General features: G+C 39.8%; 1 long non-coding RNA gene across 1 annotated transcript; it reads left to right on the top strand.

Annotated features, from left to right (window-relative positions):
- Positions 1-2311: 2311 nt before the first annotated feature.
- Positions 2312-20196, top strand: LOC134735449 (uncharacterized). The gene is made up of 3 exons (XR_010118564.1): positions 2312-2402; positions 3978-4052; positions 20118-20196. It is a non-coding gene; the product is annotated as an uncharacterized lncRNA (long non-coding RNA).
- Positions 20197-26465: the final 6269 nt, after the last annotated feature.

The raw sequence follows: 26465 nt of genomic DNA, 5'->3' as shown, positions 1-26465 counted from the left end.
TTGACATCTTTCTCTAGGTTTGGGAAGTTCTCTGTTATTATCCCTCTGAATGAACTTCCTACTCCTACCTCTCTGCCTCCTTCTCAAGGCCAATACCTCGTAGATTCACCCTTTTTAGTCTATTTTCTAGATTTTGTAGACATGCTCATCTTTTCTTTTCTTCTATCTCCTCTGACTGTGTATTTTCAAATATCCTATCTTTAAGCTCACTAATTCTTTTTTCTGCTTGATCAATTCTGTTAAAAGACTCATGCATTCTTCAGTATGTCAACTGCATTTTTCACCTCCAGAATTTCTGCTTGATTCTTTTCAATTATCTTAATCCCTTTGTTAAATTTATCTGATAGGATTCTGAACTCCTTTCCTGTGTTATCTAGAATTTCATTACATTTCCTCAAAACAGATATTTTGAACTCTCTGTCTGAAAGATCAGATATCTCTGTCTCTCAAGAATTGGTATATGGTGCTTTATGTATTTCATTTGGTGAGGTCCTGTTTTCCAAGATGGTCTTGATGTTTATGGATGTCCATTGGTACCTGGGCATTGAAGAGCTGGGGATTTATTGTGGTCTTCAAAGTCTGGGCTGGTTTGTACTCATCCTTTTTGGGAAGGCTTTCCAGGTATTTGAAGGGACTTGGGTATTGTAATCTAAATTTTTGGTCGCTGCAGCCATGTCTTCATTAGGGGATACCCAAACCCCAGTAACTCTGTGCTGACTGTTGCAGACACACAGAGGTACTGCCGTGGTGTTCTTAGAGAAGATCTAGAATAATTCTCTGGATTACCAAGCAGAGACTCTTGTTCTCTTCCATTACTCTCTCTCAAACAGAGTCTCTCTTGGTGTGCTGAGCTGCCTGGAGCTGGGCAGGGGGTGATACAAGCCCCTCCACTGGGACTGTACTGGGTCAGACCTGAAGCTAGCATGGCACTGAGTCTCATCCAAGGCCCACAGTAACCATTATCTGGCTATCACCTATGTTTGCTCAAGGTTCTAGGGCTCTACATAAGCAGGTGGAAGAGCCAGCCAGGCTTGTGTCTTTCCCTTTAGGGTGGTGAGTTCCCCCCAACCCCAGACAGGTCCAGAGAGGCCAACTGGGAGCCATGGCCTGGAGTTATAAACCTTAAGAATCTATTTAATGCTCTATTCTACTGCAGCTGAGCTGGCACTCAAACCACAAGACAAAGTTCTTCCACTCTTCCCTTCCCTTTCCAAAAGCAGAGCAATCTCTCCCTGTGGCCACCACCACCCCAGGACCATGGTGAATATTGCCTAACTACTGCCGGTGTTCACTCAAGGCCCAAGGGCTCTTCAGCCAGCTTGTGGTGAATGCTGCCAGACCTGGGACCCTCCCTTAAGGGCAGTGGCCTCCCCTCTGGCGAAAGGCAGATTCAGAAATGTCATCCAAGAGCCAAGACCTGAAATCAGGGATGCCAAGAGCCCGCTTGCTGCTCTGCCCCTCTGTGGCCAAGCTGGTACCTAAGCGTCAAGATGAAGTCCCCTTTACTATTCTCTCTCCTTTTCTCAAGCAGAAGGAGTCTCTCACCATAGCCACCACAGCTGGGAATGTGCTGGGTCTCACCTGAAGCCAGTACATCTCTGAATCTCATTCAAGGCCCACAATGAGTACTGTCTGGCTACCACTGCTTATTATTCAGGGCCCACGTACTCTTCAGTCAGCAGGTGGTGAATCCTTCCTGAACTGGGTCCTTCCCTTCAAGGAAGCAGGTATCTTTCTGGCCCAGGTGCATCTGTAAGTGTTATCCAAGAGCTCGGGCCTAGAATGGTAGCCCCAGGATTTGGCCTGTTACCCTATCCTGCTGTGGCTCAGCTGGTATCCAAGTTGCAAGACAAAGTTATCTTTATTCTGCTTACTCTTCCCTCTCCTCTCCTCAAGTGGAGAGAAGGAGTCTTTCCTGGAGTTGAGAGCTGCACTGCCTGGGATTGGGGGAGGGGCAGCACCAGCACTCCCTTGGCTGCCACAGCTGGTGTTTCACTAGGTCATGTGACCCCCAAGTCCACTGGCTCCAAGCCCAACACAGCACCATGGCTTGCCCAGGAATTGCCGTCCTTCTGGCCCAAACTGCCTTTCAAGTTGCTTTAGGACCACAGAGCCTCCAGTGCAAGGCTTGCTGGAACTCAGATTCCAACTGCTGAGATGGGGATTCCCCTCTGGCTAGGGCTGGTATAAATGCACCCACCCTCAGTGGGTGCCAGCTGAACTCTGCCTGGCATTGTTGTCCACTGTGACAGGGCAGCACTGAGTTCCAAGGCAGAGTTCCACAAGCACTGTGCTCTCCCTCCCACAACCACACAGATTCTTTCTCTGTGCCACATGGTGGTATCAGCAATTCAATTCCTGCTCTCTTCAGTGCCTCTTTCAGTGTTATGAAGTTAAACCACGTACTGTGACTGTTCACCTGACTTTTGGTTATTATGAAGGTGTTTTATTGTGTGGACAGCTGTTCAATTTGGTGTTGCCACAGGGAGGATGATCAGTAGGGGTTTCTATTCAGCTATCTTGCTCCATCTCCAGGCTGACTTTTTTTTTCTATGTAAGTGCATGGCATGAAAAATACAATAACTGTTAATAATATAATTTGGTGTCACTACCTTGATTCGTACTAAAGCACTGGTAGTTTTACTTCACTATTTTTGCATCATCAATAAAATTTCAATGGAAAATGTATATTACATATTAGTATTATTGTGAAAAGAGTTTTGAACTCTCAGAATCTCTGAAAGGGCCTCAGGGACCCCCAGGGGATTACTGAGCAGACTTTGATAAGTACTGTCTTAAATTATGTCCTTCTTCCCTTTCTTTCTTTTCCACCTGTGAAAAAATTAGAGCTAAGCTTGGAGTCAGATACTAGCAAGTAATCATGGATAAATACAACATGCTCTCCCTCCACACAGACCCCAATTCCTACCTCAAAGAGCTTATTTCCTAGTGGTACACTCCCTTTTCTTCCTTCCCCCTCCTGCTAGTAGGTTGACTTTGTCAATTGCAACCAAAGATTCTTAACCAAACAGAGCACTCAAAGGCCAAACCTGGAGCCCTCCAGTCTAATTCCACAACCAAAATCCATACTGCTTATGGATTTTGCACTCCACACTTAATTTGTTATCTAAATCTATAACCAATTACCATGGATTAACTAATTGATTAATATTCAAACACTCTTTCTCTTTCCTCATTTTCTTATAAATATTCGGCAACATGTTCTATCTGTATTTATTAGCGTGAGCTACATGAAGTTGATGTTCGTGATGGGTGAAAAATCAAGTATCATCAGTTTCATGTAGATCAACCTCATAATAACCAAAGCATTATTTTCCACCATTGGAAGAGAAGTATCAAAATACATCAATTGAAAGAAAATTGATTCCCAGTGTTTGGGTGGACACGTACTCAAAGAAGAGAAGATTGTGAGGCAAACATCACGTGGCTTTAAATGTGTCTTAGTCAAAACAACTAAGGCAATTTTGGACAATATGGGTCTCATCCAAATATTGAGCTCACCTGTTTTATGTTTCTGTGACTCCATGTCGAGGACAGATTTCCCTCTGCTGTGGAAGGAGAATCATCCATCACTGGAACACTTCCAGCCTCTCTCCACTTACCCTCTTACTTGCTCTTCCTCAGTGAGAAATGTGAAAGAAGGAACAGGGCATGTGTAGCTTGGCCTCTCCCTTTCTTTTTATCTTAGGATTATGTGCTCTGGTCTCCTCTTCCAAGGGCACATTGATCAGTGGCAGGTCCCCAGTTAAGAGAGAGAGGGGGACAGTGTTAATGCAGTGTTATCTTAAACTGGGGAGCAAAGTTTGTAATACTCTGGGATTGAAAGTAAAGAAGCCCACCATTCCCACATGCCTAAGGCCATTGGTAATAAAGATACTATTTCAATCTTCGTTTTCATGGCTTCTCACTGGCTGGCTCTCAGTGAAATAAAGAAAGATTATTTTTTGATCCTTTAGACACCAACAGACATCTGCTCATAGAAGTTGATGCCAGAGAACTCACAGCATAGAAGTGGAGCCCCCAGCATTTGTGTGAGAAAATCTTAGTTTTACTTTTCACTATAGGTTCTTGGGTAGGTGTTGGGGAAACAAAGAGAAATGTGGGATGGTGATATTTCAAAAGCAGAGGAAAAGCTCACTCTCATGCTACAATTTCCTCTCTTCCAAAAAATCTCAGTGAATTCACTGACTGAGTCCTGGAAAGGAAATTGCAGATTTACCTAAGAAAGCTAAGAATAGCAATATTCTTATCCCAGTTCTACTACTTACTGGCCATGCCTCCATAGGCAAGTATTTTACCTGTCTATATCTCAGTTTCCTCTTCTGTAAAATGTAGATAATTATAGTCTCTCCCTCATCTCATTGTTACAAGGATGAAATACATGAACATAAGAAGTGCTTCGAAAAGTCTGGTGCATATTAAGTGTTTTAATAACCATTCTCTTATAATGAACTGCATTTTATTGCTATAAGCAGCTTATCTTTATTTATTTATTCAAAAGATATTTGCATTACATTTATACACATGGCACACTCCTAAGCCTGAGGATAGTGACAATGAAGACAAAAATCCTGCTCTTAAGAGCTTCCATACTCTGTTGGAAATCTCTGACACAAAGTGAAATATATTGGAGAAGAGGGACATTCTTGGAGACTTCATTTTATATATGAATGAATATATATTCTAGATGGAACTGCTGTATATGGTTAGGGGTGGAAAGCTTGGTGTCCAGCAAATACTTTTAGGCAACTAAAGAGAATTTGTGTAGTGTATTTAATAAGTAGGTAGGATGTGGGAATAATAATTTATATTTGCAAAGTACTTTAGCCTTCAAATTGTAATCATAGCCTTTTGATATTTAAGGCAGTATAAGATGGTGAGAAATGAACATGCCTTTGAATCAGAACAAAGAGGCTACAATCTCATCTCTAATAGCCACTGTCTGGTTCCTTAACCTCATAGTAGGGGTAGTCACAATAAAAAATAGTAACAGCCCCCCAAACTATTTCACAGGGTTGTTGTGTAGATGAGATGATACACTATGTACAGGAGAGCCTGAATTCCTTCAGCAAATATTTAATCAAACATGTAAGGTATGCTGGGCTTTGTTGCACTGCTTGAGGCCTTGTCCTCATGCAGTTACATCTTAATGATGGGAGCAGACACTAAAGGAGTAGCAAATAAATGAGACAATTTTCACTTATAGTAAGTGCTTTAAATATATATAATATATATATATATTATATATTATATATTTATATATAATATATAATATATTAAATATATAAATATATATAATATATAATATATAATATATATTAAATATATTAAATATATTATATATAAATATATATTATATATATAATATGTATTATATAATATATAATATATTTATATATTTTTTATATATATCATATATTATATATATCATATATATCATATATTATATATCATATATAATATATATGATATATATTATATATATCATATATAATATATAATCATATATAATATATATCATATATCATATATATAATATATATATCATATATATAATATATATATATCATATATATATATTATATATATATGGTGTTGTGGCAGAGAAATTCTCCCTTACAAGGGATTTCAGGGAGTGCCTCTTGGGAGGAGAAATTGGAGCTGAGAAGGGGCTCGGGGCAGAGCTGGAAGGAAAGTTCTGGTTGGAGTAAAGAGGGTATGAAGGACAGGAAGCAGAATAAACTGTGGTGTGCAACAAAGGGAAAGGAAGACAAGCAACTGGAACAAGGCAAGGTTGGGAAGGAGGGCCTGAAATGAGGCCCAGACATAGGAAAAGCTCAGGTACGTAGGGGCTTGAAAGCCATGGGGAGGAGTTTGCATTTTATGTTAAGGAAGGGGGACCCCAGTTGAAGGTTTTAAGCAAGAGAGTGCATAATCATCTTCCTGTTTAAAATGATAATTAAATAACTGTGAAGGCAAGTGAGAATTTGTTTCTGCTGGAGATGCCAACATGGACAGTTGGAGGGGAAGGCGGAGAGAGGATGTCATATGGGTCTGTTTCCACCTCATTACTTTCATGGTCTTCTGTCTGGAGGTGAAACAGGGAGATTTGCATCCTGCTTGATCTCAATGGGTGGATACTGTTACTTTTGCCACCTGCCCCACAGTGCCTGGCTCTTTGTCCTTGGTACAATCAGGCCTCTCTTGGGCCTGTGATGACAATGTCAGTATTTCCTCCAGCGGGAAAATAAAATTGACCCTGGAGTTTTATTGATGAGTTTCAGCGATCTGTTTCTCAGAGATATAAAGCCTTCCACACATTATATGACTGGCAATCTAAACACTCTTTAATAGTCATTGTAGTCTGGTGACTGTGGGTGTCAAATGGGGACAAACTATGGATTTGTCTTTGCTTTCTGTCTCAGGACTGCTTTGTAAACAGACTGAATGGAACATCCCAGAAATAGCAAGGGCCTTATGGACCCACTTCAAGGTTTTTAGGGTACATTTACTACTTTCTGCCCTTGACTAGAGAATGGACCTCTCCTCTCTGAAAAGGTCATCTTAAGTAAAAGCTACCACATCTACAGCAAGGAAGGAGGAATAGGCTGTCTACTCTGTTAACTAGATTAACAGGGTTAGTCCTGGCCATTTGTACAGTGATAGGTATAGGAGGAAGACCACCTTCACAGCCAAGTTGCAAGAAAAACCTGAAGTTGGAGTTAAATCCAGTAGTGACCATGAGTACATGAAAGTGGCTTTGACATTTTCACAAGGTACAAATAGAAGATGTTATCAAGTAGAAGATGAATAGGAAGCATAATAGCTGTTGATTTTTTTTTTCCCAGAGACCTCAATACGTTCCACTTGGATTCCTGCTGGGTTAAGGGGCTTTAGATCATCCTTGCTAGTGAACACCGCAGGAGTGAAACCACACTACCCTTCCAGTTTTATGCATGACTAAGTGTTGACCTTTGCCATCACTAGATTCTCCTAAGACATGCTTGCTTACTTCAGCTGTACAGCTTTTTGCATGGGTAAGCCACAGAATCCTATTCTTAAGAAGCTAAATATTTGCAAACATTCATTTATTTAACAAATATTGATTGAATAGCTGTTGTGTGTCAAGCGCTGGTGACTGGGTAAACATGTATGAACAAAAGAGACAAAGCCTGTGTCCCCATGAATACATATAGATTCAGGCGCATGCAGAATTTAGAATTTTCTATTTCTAATTAAAGTAACATGAAGAGCAATTCAGCCTACCTTATCATTATACAGATGGAGAAACTGAGGCCCCAAGAATGACTTTCCTAATATCACACAGGTAGTGGGCAGAAGGATCCTGGGTGGTAAAAAGCATTATTAACCTTTTTTGAGTACTAACTATGTGCCAAGTAATTGGTAAAAAGTACTTGGCATGGCTTATTTTCATGAATTTTCACAAAAATCCCTCTGAGATGAGTACTATTATTATCTGTCCTTTTCTGGATAAGAATACTGAGACCCAAGTCTATACAGCTGGGAAACTGTTGAGCTGAGAGTTAAATCTAGGCAGGATGACATTAGAGAAAGTGCTTCCACTCACTGTCATACTGCATTATCCAGAGTTCTTTTCACTCCAACATTCAAAAAATATTATCCCTTTAACAGGCTTGCATTTCAATCCCACAGCCACTTGTCACCAGTCGGTCTAATACCTGACCGTATCCATAGAAAGGGAGGAATTTACCCAGCTTATACAGTGATGGTGATGGAACCATCTGTTGTTTGCATTTAAGCCAGTAGTGGCTATTAGAAATGAAAATAGGTTTGAGAGTCTCAAGAAATACCTAAATATTTTCTCCTGGTATTTTAAAATATTCAGTTTTCATGTAAGAATGATACATGGAGATAGAAAACAATTGTCCTTAACAATAAATGGTAAAATCAAAGCAGATTTCCTGTAAATATAAGTACTCTTCATTTTCCCAGATGCCTCTCAAGGCCCGTGGAGGGCCTGGACCGTATTTAATAAATAATTTTCTCTTTCTTGTCTTAAAGAAGGTCCTTGAAATATTATAGGTTTCAGGCCCCTCCAAGCTTACGTTTGTCCCCGCTTTACCCCAATATAGAAGTTTACCTCAAGGTTTTAGAGACAGTAAAACCTCAATTTACTATCTCTGGCTTTGCTGTTTACTAACTGTGAGAATTTGGGTAACTTATTTACCTATTGTAACTTCTATTTCTGTATCTGTTAAATGAAATATATACTCTTGAAAGTGTGTGGTTGTTGGAGAAGAAGAGTGGCTGTATTCATCTAACAACAAGGACACAATGTTAATAAATGTTGACTCAATATATTTCCTTGAAAATTGTGTTCATCTACAGTAACAACACATGAAAAACAGTGGCTTATTTGAACACAGGCCCATTTTTCTCATTTAACAAGAAGTCTGGAAAGAGGCTCAGACATGTCCTGGGGACGTACACTCATAGTATCTTTCTCTTTAGCCTTCTGCAGTGCGGACTCCATCTTCATGGTCACAAAGTGGCTGCTCTCTTCCAGACATTGTGTTTGTCTTCCAGGAAGAAAAAAGAGATATATGGAAAGACATACGATCTATACATAATTTTTCTATATGCCTATACTATATATTATAGAGTCTGTATTTCATCTAGATTGTGAGTTCTTTTAATTATCATCCCCTGTGTAAATGTTGTACATTTCTATGTATATTTCATTGATAAGAAGTGAATCACATGGCAATCTTAACTCTAAGGGACATGGGGAAGTGAAGATTTTTAACTAGCAACATTTCTTAGGGAAAATTGAAGTTCTGGACATATGAGAGGAAAACTAATTTGTCTGGTGCAGGGATTCTCGGACTTTAACTAGCATCACAGTCACAGATCTCCAGGCCCCATTCCCAGACTTTCTGATTAGTAGGTCTGGAGTGCGGCCTGAAAGTTTACATTTTTAACAACTTCCTGGGTGATGCTGATGCTGCTGGTCCAGGGATCATACTTTGAGAACCATTTACCTAGTAAAACAAAAAACAAAAAGAAGACTGTTTTGCTTTGTCTGTAACAGCTTCTACTGGAGTCAATTTTATGGTCCAAACCAAGCAGCAAGTAAATGAAGAAACCAATACTAAACCTGAATAGGGTTCACTTCTATTTTCCCAGGGAAAATGCACATGTATATAAAGTGTGTGTGTCTGTGTGTGTGTGCATGTTGTTGCGTGTGAGTTTATACATATCGGTCCATTTCATTGGCTTTATTTGGTGCGAGCACCAGAAGGGTGCTAATGAAGAGGCTATATATTTGGCCAAGGTTTTTTAAACCCATCTGAGAAGTGAAGAGTGAGCCACGTGTGCCAACTGCCATATGAAGAACACGGAGGGAAAGTGACAGATGAATCCTAGGGACAGTCAGTTCCGAAAATGTCATTTTCCACAGCGAAAATATGGCCAGAGAGACCATGTGTTCAAGAAGCCGCCAAGCTAGAGTAGCAGGGAAAAGAGGGCAGCAAAGTTGCTAAAAGCTGCTGAGAATGGATGCTCCCAGCCTTCCATCTATCCCTTTGCTTCACTAGGAAGAATGTGTTGTGGGCTGTCATGGTAAGGAGGTTGGGGCTTCCTAACAAGCCATCAGAAAAAGTCCCTAGACCGAGTCAGCTTCACTTGAGAAATGCCTAAACTGTCACTGCTCTTCTGAGCGTTAAGGACCCATCTCCGGTCCCTTGTTTGACACAGGTCTACAATCCCTTATCCATAACTTCAAACTCCAAATGCTGAAAACTAAAAACTTGTAACTCCTTTTTTGTGAAACATGCCCTGACCTGAACATATTCAGCAGCAACATCTGACTGACCTCACTATTCATATGCTTAAAAATTTTCTTATTTGATACTAGCAGTTATACATCTCACTGCAGAAAAAGCAACACACTTGCTTATGAGATGCGCCCAGACATGCGGCAGGGATTTTACATAATTAATGGAGTATGCATCATGTTACCTTTCAAAAATAAGAAAAATCCTGAATTCTGAAACAAATCTGGCCCCAGAGGTTTAAATAAGATATTGGGGAACAGATTCCTGGCTTGCCTATTGATAAAGGTTCCCATTTCTGACTAACCTTTAATCCATGGCCTTGCCACAGCTTTGCTGCAGCTCTCCAGCTACTTAATTGAGCACTATTTTTAACACACCCAGATGTTCTTGAATTCCCTGGCAATTGGAGTTTCGATGCCACTAATCCTGGGCTGAGTCATATCTTGAACTCAGCAAAAATCCTTGTTGACAGAGTTTTTCTTATTGGACTCATAGACAGAAGAGGAAGTTTCAACATCCTGTCTCTACTGCTTACTTGGAAAAATAATCCTTATAGTTTAAGCCTTTGGTTTCTCTCCTTAGACAGCATGCAAGGTAGTCTCTTTATATATACAAAGAGAGGAAACCAAGGCTCAGAACAATTAAGCAAGTTCCTACGTTACTGTCCTAACATGATTCTAATACACAATGTTTTGAACTCCTTAGGCAAGAAACAGAATCTGCCATTTTCTATGCAGAGAAAGCTGCCTCTTTTGCAAAGCCCTATAAAAATAAAAATGCAGGGCCCCTTGTCCAACATTTAATAATTTTAAGACGGCAATAGCAGAGCATTAATCCAAATGCAAGCCCCTATGCAACTGTACAAGTCAGATACCCTTGAAGTCAGCACTGTTTCTCTATTTTCCACAGTACCTAACATAATATGACTTGATAAAATATTATTTTAATTGAATGCCATCAACAACAATCAACAGAAGATAATGCAAAGCAACAACATCCACAAAATGTAATAGGGATGGCTCCACAATATTCTCCTTCAGTTTAATACTATCCATTAGATAGTCTGCTTAACTTGCAAACTGCTTTTTTATCGGTTGAATCAACACTTCTGTAGCAGGCATATTGCCCAGAAGATGACAATACTGCTAAAAATCTATCTCCACTCAAAACCATTTATTATCCTTAAATATTTTGCCTCTTTCTATGCACCAAGTTGTAACCTCTTCCAGAAAACATCACCTACCACTTTCTCGAAACAGTATCTTTCAGCAGCACCGTGGATTTGATGGTATGTCCATTTGTCATAGCGAGTTCATAGACATCCAGCTTCTTGTCGTGGAATATTTAGTTTATTTAAGTAGTGCCAACTCATGACATGAAAAGTAAGCTAACCAGCTGGTAAAGCCAGGATCTACACAGTCACACCTAACGGGTAGAAAAGGTTGAACTAGTAGTTGAGCCAGTAATGTTAAATTACCTTCACAAATGAAAGGGAGCCGAAATACTTAAAATCTCAAACAATGCACAAAATCCTCTTTTGTGACTGTGGACTTTTGTGGGGTTTTTGCTTTTTTTTTTCTCTCCAACATTCTCATCAACTATCATTCGTGTATGCCATATAAAGAGCTCCATTTAGACTTAATAAAGATGCAGGGAATTGAATCAGGTAAGCCAGAAACCTGTTTAATGTCCCCATTTTGTCACCTTGTACAACTCTAAGGATAAAAGAATGCTCAAGCTTTGTAAACCTTAGAGACAAACTGTTTCAGCTTCCCCATGTCACAGACAGAGAACCTAAAGCTCAGAGTAACTCCTTCCTGCAGTCCTATGCAAGCTGGAGACTGGAATAGGACTCATCCGTTTGCTATCTCTTGAAACTCACAGGGTGGCCAAGGGCTTGGCTTCCACTATGGTGGTCTAAATTTTATGTCAGAAACAGGGCTTAGATGTCAAGTAAAAAGAAACTGTTGAAAGTAGGTCAGGTGTCATAGTATTTTGATTCTTGAGGTGTCTGCAAAATAAGTTTCTAAGGTTGGTAGACGTTAACTGTTACAGGTTTAAACCATTTACTGAGTCAGGAAATAGCACTTAACATTGGTTAAATACTTAGAATTCTGCCAGGCACTGAGGGAGTTAACTACAGCAACAAAGAATGAGTGAATAATACAGTCATCTATCTCATGAAAGGAGCAAACATCCAATTTTGAAGATAAAAGTAAATTCCCACCAGACCCTAAGCTCCTCTGGGGCATGTACTCTCTGTGTGCCTTTTATCTTTGTGTAGCCAGTGATCTTTTGAAAATGAAAAATCTTCACTAGCTTCCCTTTCTCTTAGAATAAATGTAAAATCCTTTAATGTTCCTTATGAGGCATGCCACAACATAGACTTGGGATTGGGAAACTTTTGTGTAACAGGACAGATAGTAAACATTTTTGGCTTTGCAGGCCAAACAATCTCTGTGGCAACTACTCTATTCTATCATTGTAGTATGCATGCAGCCATAGACAATTAGTAAATGAACAGGCATGGCTGTGATCTAGCAATACTTTGTGTACAAATGCAGGCAGCAGAAAGATTTGACCTGCAAGAATAGTGTGCTGACCCTTGGTATGGATTGTGCATTTCACGCTGTATATCTACTAATCACCTGGGATCTTGTTAAATACAGATTTGAACACAATAAATCTGGGATGGAAGCTGGGTGCCGTGGCTCATGCCTGTATGTGGCATTTTGGGAGGCTGAGGCAGGTGGATTACCTGAGGTCAGGAGTTCAAGACCAGCCTGGCCAACATGGTGAAACCCTGTCTCTACTAAAAGTACAAAAATTGGTCAGGCAAGGTGGTGCTCGCCTGTAATCCCAGCTACTTGGGAGGCTGAGGCAGGAGAATCGGCTGAACCCAGGAGGTGGAGGTTGCAGCGAGCCAAGATCACGCCACTGCACTCCAGCCTGGGCAACAAGAGTGAAACTCTGTATAGAAAAATAAAAAATCTGGGATGGAGTCTGAGATTCTGCATTGTTAGTAAGTTCACAGCTGATTTTGATGCTGCCTGTCCAGAGAATAGTGTCTCTATCATTCTAGTCTCACTTTCAACCTGGCTCTCCCTCACTTCCTGGGATGTTCCACACTCAGCTTCCCCTTCTTTTCATGTTTCCTCCTGCCCCAGGGCCTGTGTGCATGCTGTTTCTCTGGGCTAGGTTTTTCTTCTCCTTTTACTTAATCTACTCTTTTAAATATTAGCTCAGGGTCTATGTGTTAGTCCATTTGCATTGTTATCAAGAAATACCTGAGACTCGGTAATTTATAAAGAAAAGAGGTTTATTTGGCCCACAGTTCTGCAAGCTATACACAAATCATAGTGCCAGCATCTGCTTCTAGTGAGGGCCTCAGGAAGTTTCCAATCATGGTGACAGGCAAAAGGAAGTCAGCATGTTCCATGGCAAGAGAGGAAGGAGGTGTCAGGCTCTTTCAAACAACCAGATCTCACATGGACTCATAGAGTGAAGACATTACCAGGAAATTACTGTGAGGACAGCACTGCACCATTCATGAAGGATCCAGCTCCCTGACCCAAACACCTCCCACCAGGCCCCAGCTCCAACATTGGGGATTACATTTCAACATGAGATTTGGAGGGGACAAACATCCAATGTATATCAGCCCAATTCCTTCGGAAACATGCTCCGGACTAGATCAAGCACACCCCTTCTATGCACTCATTGTTCCCAATTCATCCCCATCAAAGCGATTCTCACAGTTGTAATTTTATATTTACTCATGTCATTCCTCATCAATATCTGTCCCTCTTCCATTGGAATGTAAGCTGCTTGAGAGGAGATAACATTCCAGTTTTTTTTATCATTTTATACTGTGCAATTAGCACAGTTCCTAGAAGAGTTGCTGTTCAATAAATAATGAATGAATCAATAAAGCAGTTAATCAATCCTAATTTTCCAGCCTCATCTTCCAGACCCATAGTAGACATAACTAGACAGGTACTCAGTAAAGATTGTTGAATGACTTTTAGAAGGTTTTGGAATTTAGAGGATTTTTAAAATTCAGAAAACTTTCAAAGACTCCTTTACTGTTCCCGTCCCCTTCTTCTCTTCTCAAGTCATCTCTCTCTAAACCACCAATGTCCAATAGAACTTGGACTATCATTCTGAGATGGTGGAAATTTCTGTGCTATCCAGTATCACGTGTGGCTATTGAGCTTCTAAATGTGCTAGTCCCACCAGGAAACCATATTTTTAATTATATATAAGGCATAGTGCATAAAGGTCCAGGTTCCAAGGAATATGTAAGAGTGTGTTAGAATCCCTTATGAACATTTAATTCCCCAGATTTTTCTTTGAAGTGTTCTAGTTAGCCTATTGCTTGCCTTAACTATTATGTACTGCCTCTGGTAGCTGCAATCTTAATCAATCAATTTGTTGCTGATTGTTTTTGATAAACACTCCCTTCAAGGAAATGCTGTTTGTACTAGGCAAGCTCCGAGTCAGGTCAGTCAAACAAGGACAGTCCTCCACCAGACCAGTCTAATGACAATTCTCTGCGAATGGGGTTTTGAAGAATTTCCAACTCTGTTATGCCTTCTCCAGTGCCTCCCAGGACTCTGGTTTTCACCATGCCCACAGAATATGGGTTTACAAGGCTACTCCGATGCTAGGGTGATGGGGAGGGCAATAGAATAAGAGAAAACACTGGAACGCTCGCTGTTCTTACTGAGATTCAGCCACTGTTTTTAAGCAAACCCTCCCCAGATGACTACATCATTTGATAAATTTCTAGAGTTCTAAAATTTGATTCTGACACTTTTTGTTGTGTTTTCATTGACTGATAGAGAAGACTTTCTGATGTCTTTACTCCACCATTCTTGCTGATGTCACATCCACATCCATTCTTAAAATCTCAGATCAAATGCCACCTCTTCTGAGAAAAACCTTCCTCTGTTGACATGATTTGGTTCTTTCTCTATGCTTCCTTAGCAATTCCTACATACTTCTAAGAGACTGTATTATTTATACTCAATTCATTCCCTCCCTATACAGATACTTTATTTAATAAGCTCCTGCTGTGTATCTATCTCCCCCCCCATTAAATTGGATTTCTTAAAGGACTGGAACTATATCTGATGTGATGCTGTAGTCCCCTTGCACAAAGCTTGGCACATTGTAGGTGCTTAAAAAACATTTGTGGTGCTACAGACCTCGTAAGGGGACTCAATGCAGGTCCTTATGGGGTAACGGTCTGGAGCTGGCTGTCATACTGAACACCAGCCCTATGCCCCTTTTTCAGACCCCTCGTTTTTGTCCAGTGCTGCCTATGTTTCACTAATATGCCTCTGAGCAACTTTAAAAAAAATCTTTGACTCTTAAGTTTCTTTTATTTGCCTTTAAAAGACTGAAAATGGAAACGAAATGCACATATAAGAGGTAAGGTCCAAAATATTTGTTACTAAATATAACCCAAGCCTTTGAAGCTGCAGTTAAAACATTTCTGTGGGGTTCCATACTCTTTCCTGTGTTCCTTTTGTTGCTGTTGTTTTGTTTTTTGTTTTTGTTTTAAGACCTCTCACTCTGTTGCCCAGGCTAGAGTGAATGTTACAATCTCGGCTCACTGTAACCTCCGCCTCCCAGGTTCAAGCGATTCTCCTGCCTCACCCTCCCGAATAGCTAGCTGGGATTACATGTGGCTGCCACCATGCCTGGCTAATTTTTTTATTTTTTGTGGAGACAGGGTTTCACCATGACAGCCAGACTGGTCTCAAACTCCCGACATCAAATGATCCACTCACCTCAGCCTCCCAAAGTGCTGGGATTACATGCTTCCCTGTGTTCTTTTCCCTCTGCCCTAATGCTTTGGTTTCTTCCCACTCTTCAGTCCTTCACATCCTTCTATGTCTTTCAAGTTAACCAAGGACCTTCCTTTCCTCCAGGAAGCAGCCTGTGATGTGTACATTGGAACGTATTAAGTGATGAGTGACACATTACAAAGAGCCCTGGAACTTGGAACCTGGCCTCCAGAGATTTTTTTTCTGTCCAGACTTGGTTCATAGTTTATTTTGGAAAAGTTTCTTATCCCCTTTGTGCTTCAGTTTCCACATCTACCAAATGAAAATGTTGATCTCCATGGTTTTACTTCTAATGTCCCACAGTTTTGTTACTATTAAGTCACCGCCCCTGGGAACTTCATTTTTAAATAACATACGACTTAAAGGAGAATATAAAAAGACAATAATGCTGTATTGTAAGGCATGACCCACCAGTGGTGAGATTTCAAGCACCACATGTTCCTTCCACAAACATTTATTGAAGATCCATGCTCAAGGCCCTCCCTATGCGTTAGTAATATAGAGATATGGCGCTGCCCTACGAAAGCGGCTCCTGCCCTATGGAAGCATATAGTCTTATAAACAACTGACTTTTGGAAAAGATGTAAGCTAACCAAGGTTGGTAAATTATTTTTATATCCCTTGCCAATTTCAATCTATTGGTAATGCCCACCTGAAGAGTTGTTTTGGCCCTTCAGGAGAGAGTGCTGTGATTGATAGGGCATGGTGCTGTCCTTACTCTGATACCTTGGATCACATCATTTAATGACTATCTCTTTGCATTAGTTCCCCATCTCTTTGTATTAGTTTCCTGTCTTGGTCCTTTAAGGCTGCTATATAGACTGAGTAGCTTATAAACAATAGAAGTTCATTTCTCACAGTTCTGGAAGCTAGCAAGTCCAGGACCAAGGCTCTGGCATGTTTCATGTCTGGTGAGGGTCAGCTTCCCGGCTTATAAAGGCACTTCTTATGTCTTCATACGGAGGCAAAAGGGGCAAGGGAGTTCACTAATCTCATTGCATGGGCTCTATCCTCATGACTTAATCACTTCTGAAAGGCCCCACTTCCAAATACCATGACACTGGGGATTAAGTTTTAACATCTGAATTTTGGTGAAATACAAGCATTGAGTCTATAGCATTTCCTTTTTTATGCACTATCCTTCACCTCCATCAACTTTATGATGGAGATAATGGCACTTACTTTATGGGACTGTGTGAAGATTAAGTTAGATAATGTATATGGAACAACAAACACAGAGTTGGACACATGATAGGTTGTCTTACTCTATTCATGCTCCTATAATAAAATATCATTCACTGGATGGTAAATACACCACAGTTTTGGAGTCTGGAAAGTCCAAGATCAATGCACCTGGAGATTTGGTGTCTGATAAAGGCCCACTCATAGAGGTTTCTCATTCTGTCTACACAAGGTAGAAGGCGGCAGGGTAGCTCTCTGGGGAATCTTTTATAGGAACACTAATCTTATTCATAAGAACTCCACTCTCATGACCTAATTACCTTCCAAAAGACCCCACATCCTAATACCATCACTTTGAGAGTTAGAATTTCAACATATGAATGCTGGGGGGACCCAAACATTCAGACAATGGCATAAATGTTCATTATTCTCTAAATCAGTGGCTCTCTATAGTGGGGAGAGAAGGTTATTTTCTCCCCAGGGAATATTTGACAATGTTTGGAGGCATTTTAGGTTGTCACTACTTGGGGAGGCACATTACCAGCCTCTACTGTGTATAACCCAAATATGCTGCTAAACAGCTTTGCAATGCACAGGACAGATTGCCACACAAAAAATTAACCAGCCCAAAATGTTCATAGTGTCAAGGTTAAGAAACCTTGCTCTAAATTAGTGCTAGAACAAATGCCAAAGCAAGTTATAAATATGAGACATTAATTCTTGCTATCTTTTCAAATTAAATATTTGTTTTCTTAAAATACAAGAGTCAAGAAAGTTGACTGTTGCTCAGTTCCAGGTATTAAAAAAAGCAGAAAATAAAGCCTACCTTCCTTCCCTTCTGATATGGTTTGGCTCTGTGTCCCCACCAAATCTCATCTCGAATTGTAATCTCTATGTGTAGAGTGAGGGACCTGGTGGGAGGTGATTGGATCATGGCGGCGGTTTCCCCCATGCTGTTCTTGTGATAATGAGGGAGTTCTCACGAGATCTGGTAGTTTGATAAGTGTCTGGCATTTCCCCTGTGTCCTCTCTTTCTCCTGCCGCCTTTTGAAAAAGGTGCCTGCTTCCACTTTGCCTTCCACCATTATTTTAAGTTTCCTGAGGCCTCCCCAGACATGTGGAACTGTGAGTCTATTAAACCTCTTTTGTTTATAAACTGCTCAGTCTCAGTAGTATCTTTATAGCCATGTGAAAACGGACTAATACACCTTCTTCCCTCCATACTTTCCTTACTTTATTCCTCCCCTCTGTCCCTCCTTCTATTTCCTCTCTTTCCTTTTTGTCCAAACTCTGTAAAGATGGCTGCCAAGTGCAGAAGAAGATCAAGCCAAATAATTTGCATTTCAATTTTACCATAAAAATGTATGCTTCCTGCAACAGGCAGGAAACATGGGAAGCTGATCTCTACGACATATGCCCTCCATAAGGCAGAAATTGTTGTTGTCAGAATAACTAAGCTAAAATATCAGGATATTTGCCTAAACTCAGAAAGCTTGTCACATAAATTGCCACTGAATAGTGGCTGCATATGAGATTAGAACCTGCCTTTTGGAGGGGCAATTTGTCAGCCCCATTGGCAGAGCTAGCATAGTAAATAACACTAAAATGAAATGAGCTACATTCTCAGAAATGCTGTACTTTATGTTGCAATGGACAGTCAGGGAAAAAGAGATAAGTAATGGGGCCGCTGCCTGCATTCTCTCATTCCTACCCAACCATCGCTGCCTGGGCTATAGGCAGTACGTGTCAGCGTGAGGACCAAACATGGCCTGACACTCTTCATGGCTCATAATAACATGGTAGCATATAAGCAAACCATAAGTAATACACGAGTCTTTAAAAAAAACACAAAAAGCCATAATGCCATGAGGGGTTAAAAGAGGTAGATTAATTCTAACTGAGTGGGATTTGGGAGGACTTCTTTGAGAAGGTATATTCGAGCTAAGCTTTAGAATATGAGTAGGATCTGGATAATGACTTCTTAACTGGAAGTCCATGGACCTTCAGGTGAAGTCTGTGAATTTGCATGGGAAACAAATTACATCTCTATTTTCACCAATCTCTAGCTGACATTTAGTGTTTCCTTCAGGTACGAAGGTAGACTACATGCACACTAGTATTAGCAGAACCAGTGATTTTTGTCACCAGTACAAATCCCGGATATTCTCATGTAATGCTACTACTATTGCAGATAATTAAAATATTATTTATGTTAATCACTCCTTGGAAACAACAGTAATTTTTAGATTAATTATTGGATCTTGCTATTTAATGTGTCTATTAAAAACACATCTATTGCCATATCACAAGTTTAGTTATTTTAGTCTTTTTTTAGTTTGTTAACCATTTTTAAATATAATTGGTTTTCTTCGTAAAATTATGAATTTTTAGTTATGGATTTAAAATTTTATTCTGACAGGATGTGAATAGACTCTACCAGATGCCAGGTAGATTCATAGTAGAACCCATGCTAAGACAGGTAGAAATGAGTGGGCTCCCATGTCACAAAAGAGCATGGACAAAAGCATAGACATCTGACTGCATGACTGTTTTGAAAATGACAAGATCAAGACTACCATTTTTGCAGTGCTTTACCGTGTCTTAAATGCTGCTCTGTACTGGTCAGTTTAGTTCTTCCAAATAAACCATATGCGGTAGCTATGATTATTTTCTCCATTTCACAGAGGAGGCAAAGAGAGGTTAAGTGACTTTCCAGTAGCCACATAGCCAGGAAGAGGTAGAGTTGGCCCACTGACTTCGGAGGCCAAGCTGATAACAACTATTATTATTATTATACTGCTGCACAAGTGTAACAACAGCAATCATGGTACAGCATCAATCACCTGCTGAGTGCTGCATAAGTCTCAGCTATTGTGCTATTTCTTTATAGACATCATCTAGTTTAATCCTTACACTAACTCTAGAAGGCAGTTATTATCTTCATTTATGAAACTGAGGCTTAGAGAAACTATGAGATTTGCCCAAGTTAGACAGTAAGTAGCTGAGCTAAAATCAGAATCCAGATCTACATAATGTCAACTCTGGGTTCCAAAAGTCTGCACCAAACTATGTAGCAGTGAAGATCAGAATCCTGTAGTGCAAACTATGTACTGCATAAACTTGAAGCCAAAATATAAATGACCTTGAATGCCATGCCAAGAAGTTTGATTTCAGTATGTGGCAATGGGGAGTTATTTGGGCTTTTGAACAGAAAACTAACATTATATAATCTCTGTTTTAGGCAGATCATTGTGGCAACAATGTGGAGAATGCATTTCAGAAGCAAATAGTTAGAGGCGATGGAACCAGTTAAGCAGCCGTTGGAGCACCTGTCCTAGGCGAAGTTAAGATAAAGGTAGAATACTTGAGGAAACGACACTACCTGGCACATATTATACATCACAGGAGGTGGTGTGAGGAAATAGAGGTGTCAAAGATACCCCCGGGTGTCAGCAACTAAAGCAAAAAACACAGGAGGAGAAACAAACTTGCTTTTGAGGGGCAAAGAGAGTAGAAAATTGATGGGTTCTTCTTTGAACATATTGAGTTGAGGTACCAATAAAATACCTTGTTGGGTATATTCAATTGAAAGAAGGAAATTTGGATGTGGTACTCCATACTGAGATATAGTGTGCTCTTGAAGGACGCTCCTACATTTCAGGACTAGACCAAAGACATGGAACCAGTGGTAGAGCTGAGAAATGGACAGAGAGGTACAAGACATAGAAGTCAGGAGAGGAAAGTGTTCTCATTAGTGGAGGGAGATAGAAGAGCCAACAGAAAATGAAAGTGTCATAAAACAACTGAAATAGTTCCCCAAGGAAGATTTTGTATTTCTTTTTCTGAGGCCCTTTAAAGAACATAGGATTTGGCTTCTTTTTGGATTTATTTAAGTCATGATTTGCATGGAGGCAGAGAGATGGGAAAAAATGGCATTTCTAGATCCCATCTGGCCCATTCACAGACTGGAAGTTCTATGATAAGTAATGAGAGAAACATTAGGGCTTCCAGGCACAGGGAGGAGAGGAGTGAGCAGTTGTCTAAGAAACCTATTTTTTAATTGTGAAGCAGGAATAATAAATGTGTGTGTCGGGGGAGAGAGAGAGAGAGCGCACGCACATGTGCATTTTGAGGATGGGGGAAAGAATTATTAAATGAAAGATTTAAAAACTGGCCTTGAATTGTTCAAAGATTTATCTGCCAGTGCTACAACATTGTGTGAATCCTGGAAACAACTAGCAGAGAAATTTAAACCATGACAATTTTAAAAACAGCCTGAATATAAATGTGGCAATATCTATAAAGAGCTATGGATCTTTGGGAGGGAAAATATAGAGTGGTGGATAATAAACTAGTCAAGCAGGTGAATCATTTTAAATACCTGGAAAATCTCATTAGCCCAGGAGGGGAACAAATCCTGAAGCTAAGAGATTGAAATTTATTACAGTAAAGAATATTAAAGAAGATTTACAATATAGTCACAAAGCTGATTATTAAATTTGGCAGCGAAACTTGGATATGGAAAGAAGAAGATAAAAAGACAATATGGTAGAAGCTGTTGAAATGAAATCTCCCCATTCACTTGAGGCTTGGATAAGATTTTAAGAATGAAAATATGTTGTGGTTAATACTGGTAATCAGTGGCCAGAATTTACTTTTACAAAAAAAGAGAAAAGATAAACTAGAAAACATGTTGAGAGAATTACTGAAATCTAAAACTGCAATTAAATAATCAGTAGAAGAAAATCAGGTTGAAATTATTGCATGGAGAGGGACCTTGGAATGCCAGTTAGTCCAAACCAAACAAGCCGTCACTTTGATGACTATCTTTCATCAAAGATAAAAGTCTTCCCATCAAAATATGAGTCCCCACTCCCCAATGCAAAGGGCCAGCACTAGTCATGTTGGTGCCTGGCACAATCATATGTAGCCCATAAATATGCGCACATATTATGTAACCATAATAATTAAAAATTAAAAATTTTTTAAAAAGAGAAGTCTTCCAAATTGCCAGTGGCAGAAAATTGAATCTTCCTTGAGTGAAACAGAAATTCCTTGACTTCTGAACCAGGAAGCTCCAAGGCTAACAGTGTATCTAAACTCAACTTCAGACAGTGGCTCAAATGATTTCTCAAGAATCTGTTCTCTTTATCCTTGAGATCAGCTCTGCTCTCACCATGTGATTTCTTTCTCACCCAGGCTCTCTCCTCCTGGTCTCAAAGTAGCTGCTGCAGCTCCAGACCTTACCTCCTCTCAGCTTCCCAACCCGTGAGATTAAAGCACTGCACATCACATTAGTCAAGGATAATTCTTGGTCATGATGCTCACTGGCCAGAGTTAGACCATGTGCCCGTCCCAAGCCAATCACTGTGGTCAGGGGAATGGGTTATTATAATTGGCTGAAACCAATCTGGACCCACCCTGGTATGGAGGCAACTGGTGAACCTTAAATCACATGAGTTAAGGGTGGGCAAGGAATGGTTTCCCCAAGAAAAGGTAAGGAATAGTTTTCATATAAATAAGGGAGCAAGGATTGCAAAAATAATAAATGTTTATACAGTAACAACCTTCAGTTTTGAAAGTCCTATTTTTATCTCATTTAAGCTTCTTGTACTAAGGTTTTAATCCGTTTCATTTTGTTTTGATCAGTAGAGATGTCAGGAGGTACATATTATTAGACAAAAAATCCCTGAAAGACAGAAAAAGTCTTTTGACACTTTATATTTGTGGTCTGCTTGTTCATTACTGGAGTAATTCTAGTTATTGTAGATGAGCTGTTCTTGTTTTTGTTCAAAAAACTTAAAGACTATGATGACAGAACGTATATTTAGGAAGATACAATTGTCTGCACATACAGTCATCTGGTTATTGGATTGTGTAATGTATAAAGAGCTATTGATTTTTTTTTTAAGTTCCACTGGTCATCATCTAAGCCTCTGTACTTTAGGGTGTCTGCTATTTACTTCCTTCAGCCTGAGGAAGGAAGGTCTAAACATATGAATTACAATCTATTAGACCTTGGTGCAATTAATGCTGTTAAGAACATATAATAACTTGGAAAATAACCAAGGAAAAATAGTTGGGAGCATTGCAGAGGTTCTGTGCAGTACACAACAAAACATTGCACATTTTTTTAAGTCCATAGAATGTGATTATTATACAGAAGAAGTCAAGCAGAGCTTGATCTGTTGTTCCTTGTGTGTGGGTATCTGAGCACATGAACACATTAAACTCTTCTGCATAATCTGGGAAGAAAAGTTATACTCTCCCCTTACATTATATTTTCACAGTGTGTAATTACAAATGCCAATCCAGATGCAGCAAAGACTTCCTTGAATATATTAAGGTGAAACCACATATCTCTAGGGGGAGAGAAAGCAAGAGAAGCAGATTGCATTGTGCCATCCATCAGGCTGGGGCAGTTATCTGCACAGAGAGTGCAGAAGAAGGAAATATATGCATATGCAAAGTTCCCTAAGCATCAAGATAAATATCAGGGGTGGTATTTTGCTCTCTCTGCTCAGCCCCACCCTCTTTCATTCCACACTCCGCCTTCCTTGCCTGAGAAAACCTAGACACAGAATAGCAAAGACTGAGGAGTCATTAGAAAAATATGCTTCTTCGTAGAAAGCAAGATCTGATTTCTTAGAAGCTTATTTAAAATACGAGATAATTTAAAGAAAAAAAAAACACTCTTTTGGTTTTCCTCACATTTTGTTGTCAGAGTTTTCAAATACAAAATGAATTGCATTTCTGTTTGCCACAAATGAAAATCTTCCAAGAGAATGCATTCAAGGAACTCAGCAAATCATGTAATACCAAGCAACATGCTGCCTTAGAAGTATACAAACCAGCTTTGTCAGTTTCTACAAGCAAGAGAGAGACATTCAGGATCACAATATCCCATCAGTATCTTCTGTAGAGATTCCAGGTAGCTCTGAAGCACATTCATTCATTTGCTGAATGAACATTGATTGATGCTTATTGTATGCCTGACATGTTTTATTAGGTTGGTTTAAAAGTAATGGCAAAAACCGCAATTATGTTGCACCAACCTAATATTTGCCTCTGTATGTTGTTTCATTCAATCCTCACTTTATCCTTATGTAATGATCAAGAAACTGGGAGCTCAGGGAGGTTAAATAACTTCTCCAACCTCAGAAACAAAGCAGTAGAGCCGGTTTTGGACCAGTGTCTGTCTGATTTCAAAGCTCATACTGTCTCCAGTATGCCATGTTGCTCTTTGTGGGAAGCATACAAGAAAAGTTTTCCTTCTCACTGTGGTGCTAGGGCTTCATGAGGATGATGCTAGAGCATGCAGAAGAAGGAAATATACGTATATGGAAAGATCCCTAAGCATCAAGACAAATATCAGGGGTGGCATTTTGTTCTCTCTGCTCAGACCCACACTCTTTCATCCCATATTTTTCCTTTTTGGCCTGGGAAAACCTCTACATAGAATAGCAAAGACTGAGGAGTCATTAGAAAAATATGCTTCTTTGTAGAAACCAAGGCGATGCTACTTGGACCTCAGGTCCCTCGGATGACAGAGACTCAGCTGAGGCAAAGGGGCAATTCCAGGACCTCCAGCCCCCCTGCATGAGCACTGTCCACATCTAGGACCATGGCAACAAGAGAGTGTCTTCCTGCAGGAAGCAACATCATAATCCAGGAAAGGGTGAGTCTCAAGGAGGCACCAAGCTTCTCCTGGGCTCACTCTCAGAAATAAAAACCGAAGCCCAAGGTTGATGAAACATCCACCTAAGAGAGAAGGTCTGGACCACAGACTGCGCAATGGCTTCCAGAATGCTTAGAGACTTATAAAATGTGCCCATTCGTTTTGCATCTTATCGATGTTCAATCTTTGTTATTCATTTCATTTCAGTGATTAGAAATAAACACCCTGAAGGCAGGGAGGTGAAGGGAGGAGACACAGGGATATGTTTGCCTCAGTAACCATGGGAGATGGGGCCATGAAAATGGCATTTGCCTCCAAAGCTTGCCCAAGGGACAGTGTAGTGGTTTAAAAATACAGTCATGCCGTGCTTAACAATGGGGCTACATTAGGAAAAACGTATGGTCAGGTGATTTTGTTGTTGTGTGAACATCTCAGAGTGTACTTACAGACCTAGAGGACATAGCCCATTATACATCGAGGCACTATGGGATAGCCTATTGCTCCTAGTCTACAAACCTGTACATCATGTTTCTGTACTGAATACTGTAGACAAACTGGAACATAATGGTAAGGATCTATGTAGCTAAACATAGAAAAGATACAGTAAAGATACCATATAAAAGTTAAAAAAAAAAAAATGGTACATCTGTCTAGGGCATTGACCATAAATGGAGCTTGCAGGACTGGAAGTTGCTCTGGGTGAGTCATTGAGTAAATGGTGAGTGACTGTGAAGACCTGGGACATTACTGTGCACTGTTGTAGACTTAGTAAACTCTGTACACTTATGCCAAATCAGATGCAACAAAGACTTTACTTGACTCTATTAGGGTAAAAATAAATTTCAATTTAAAATTTACGCTTAAAATTCACATTAATTTATAAAAAAAAATTTTCTTTCTTCAATAACAAATTAACCTTAACTTATTGTAACTTTTTCATTTTATAAATTTAAAAATTTTTTCACTTCTGACTTTTTTTCTTATAACACTTAACCTAAAAGACAGATTGTACAGCCGTACAAAAATATTCTCTTTTTTATATCCTTAATCTGTAAGCGTTTTTTCTCCTTTTAAAAAGTTTTATTTATTTTTTACATCGTAAACATTTTTGCTAAAAGCTAACACATAAACACACACATTAACCTAGGCCTACACAGGGTCAGGATCATCAGTACTACTGTCTTTCACCTCCACATCTTATCTCACGGGAAGGTCTTTGGGGCAATAGCATGCATGGAGCTGTCATCTCCTAAGATAACAATGCCTTCTTCTGGAAAACCTCTTAAAGACCTGCTTGATGCTGTTTCAAAGTTAACTTTTCCTTAAAAATAAATAGAAGGAGTACACTCTAAAATAATGATAAAAATATAGTAAACACACAAACTAGTAGCATAGTCATTTGTTATTGTTTTCAAGTATTACACACTATATATAATTGTATGGCCTAGACATTTGTACAACTGTCAGCACAGTAGGTTTATTTCCACCAGCATCACCACAAACACCTAAGGAATGTCTTACACTATGATGTTATGGTGGCTTCAATGTCATTAGGCAGCAGGAATTGTTCAGTTCCATTATTATCTAATGGCACCACTGTTATACATGTGGTCCATCACTGACAAAACGTCATTATGCAGTGCATGACTGTCCATGCAAAAATTCATACTTCTTCCTTCAAGGGATAGAGCCTAATTGCCCTTCCAGGACTGGACTTAATGATTTACTTCTACAGAATAGGATACAATGGATGACTTCAGAGACCAGATTATAAAAGGGTGTGTGGCTCTCATTTGGTAGCTTGCTCTCTCTTTTTTATCTAAGCTCTCTGCAACCTCTGCTCCCCAGGTTCAAGCAATTCTCTTGCCTCAGCCTCCAGAGTAGCTGGGATCACTGGCGCCTACCATCATA

This window comes from Symphalangus syndactylus, chromosome 21 (genome assembly GCF_028878055.3).
Source record: "Symphalangus syndactylus isolate Jambi chromosome 21, NHGRI_mSymSyn1-v2.1_pri, whole genome shotgun sequence".
Taxonomy (NCBI): domain Eukaryota; kingdom Metazoa; phylum Chordata; class Mammalia; order Primates; family Hylobatidae; genus Symphalangus; species Symphalangus syndactylus.
This window is presented reverse-complemented; position numbering and strand designations above follow the sequence as displayed.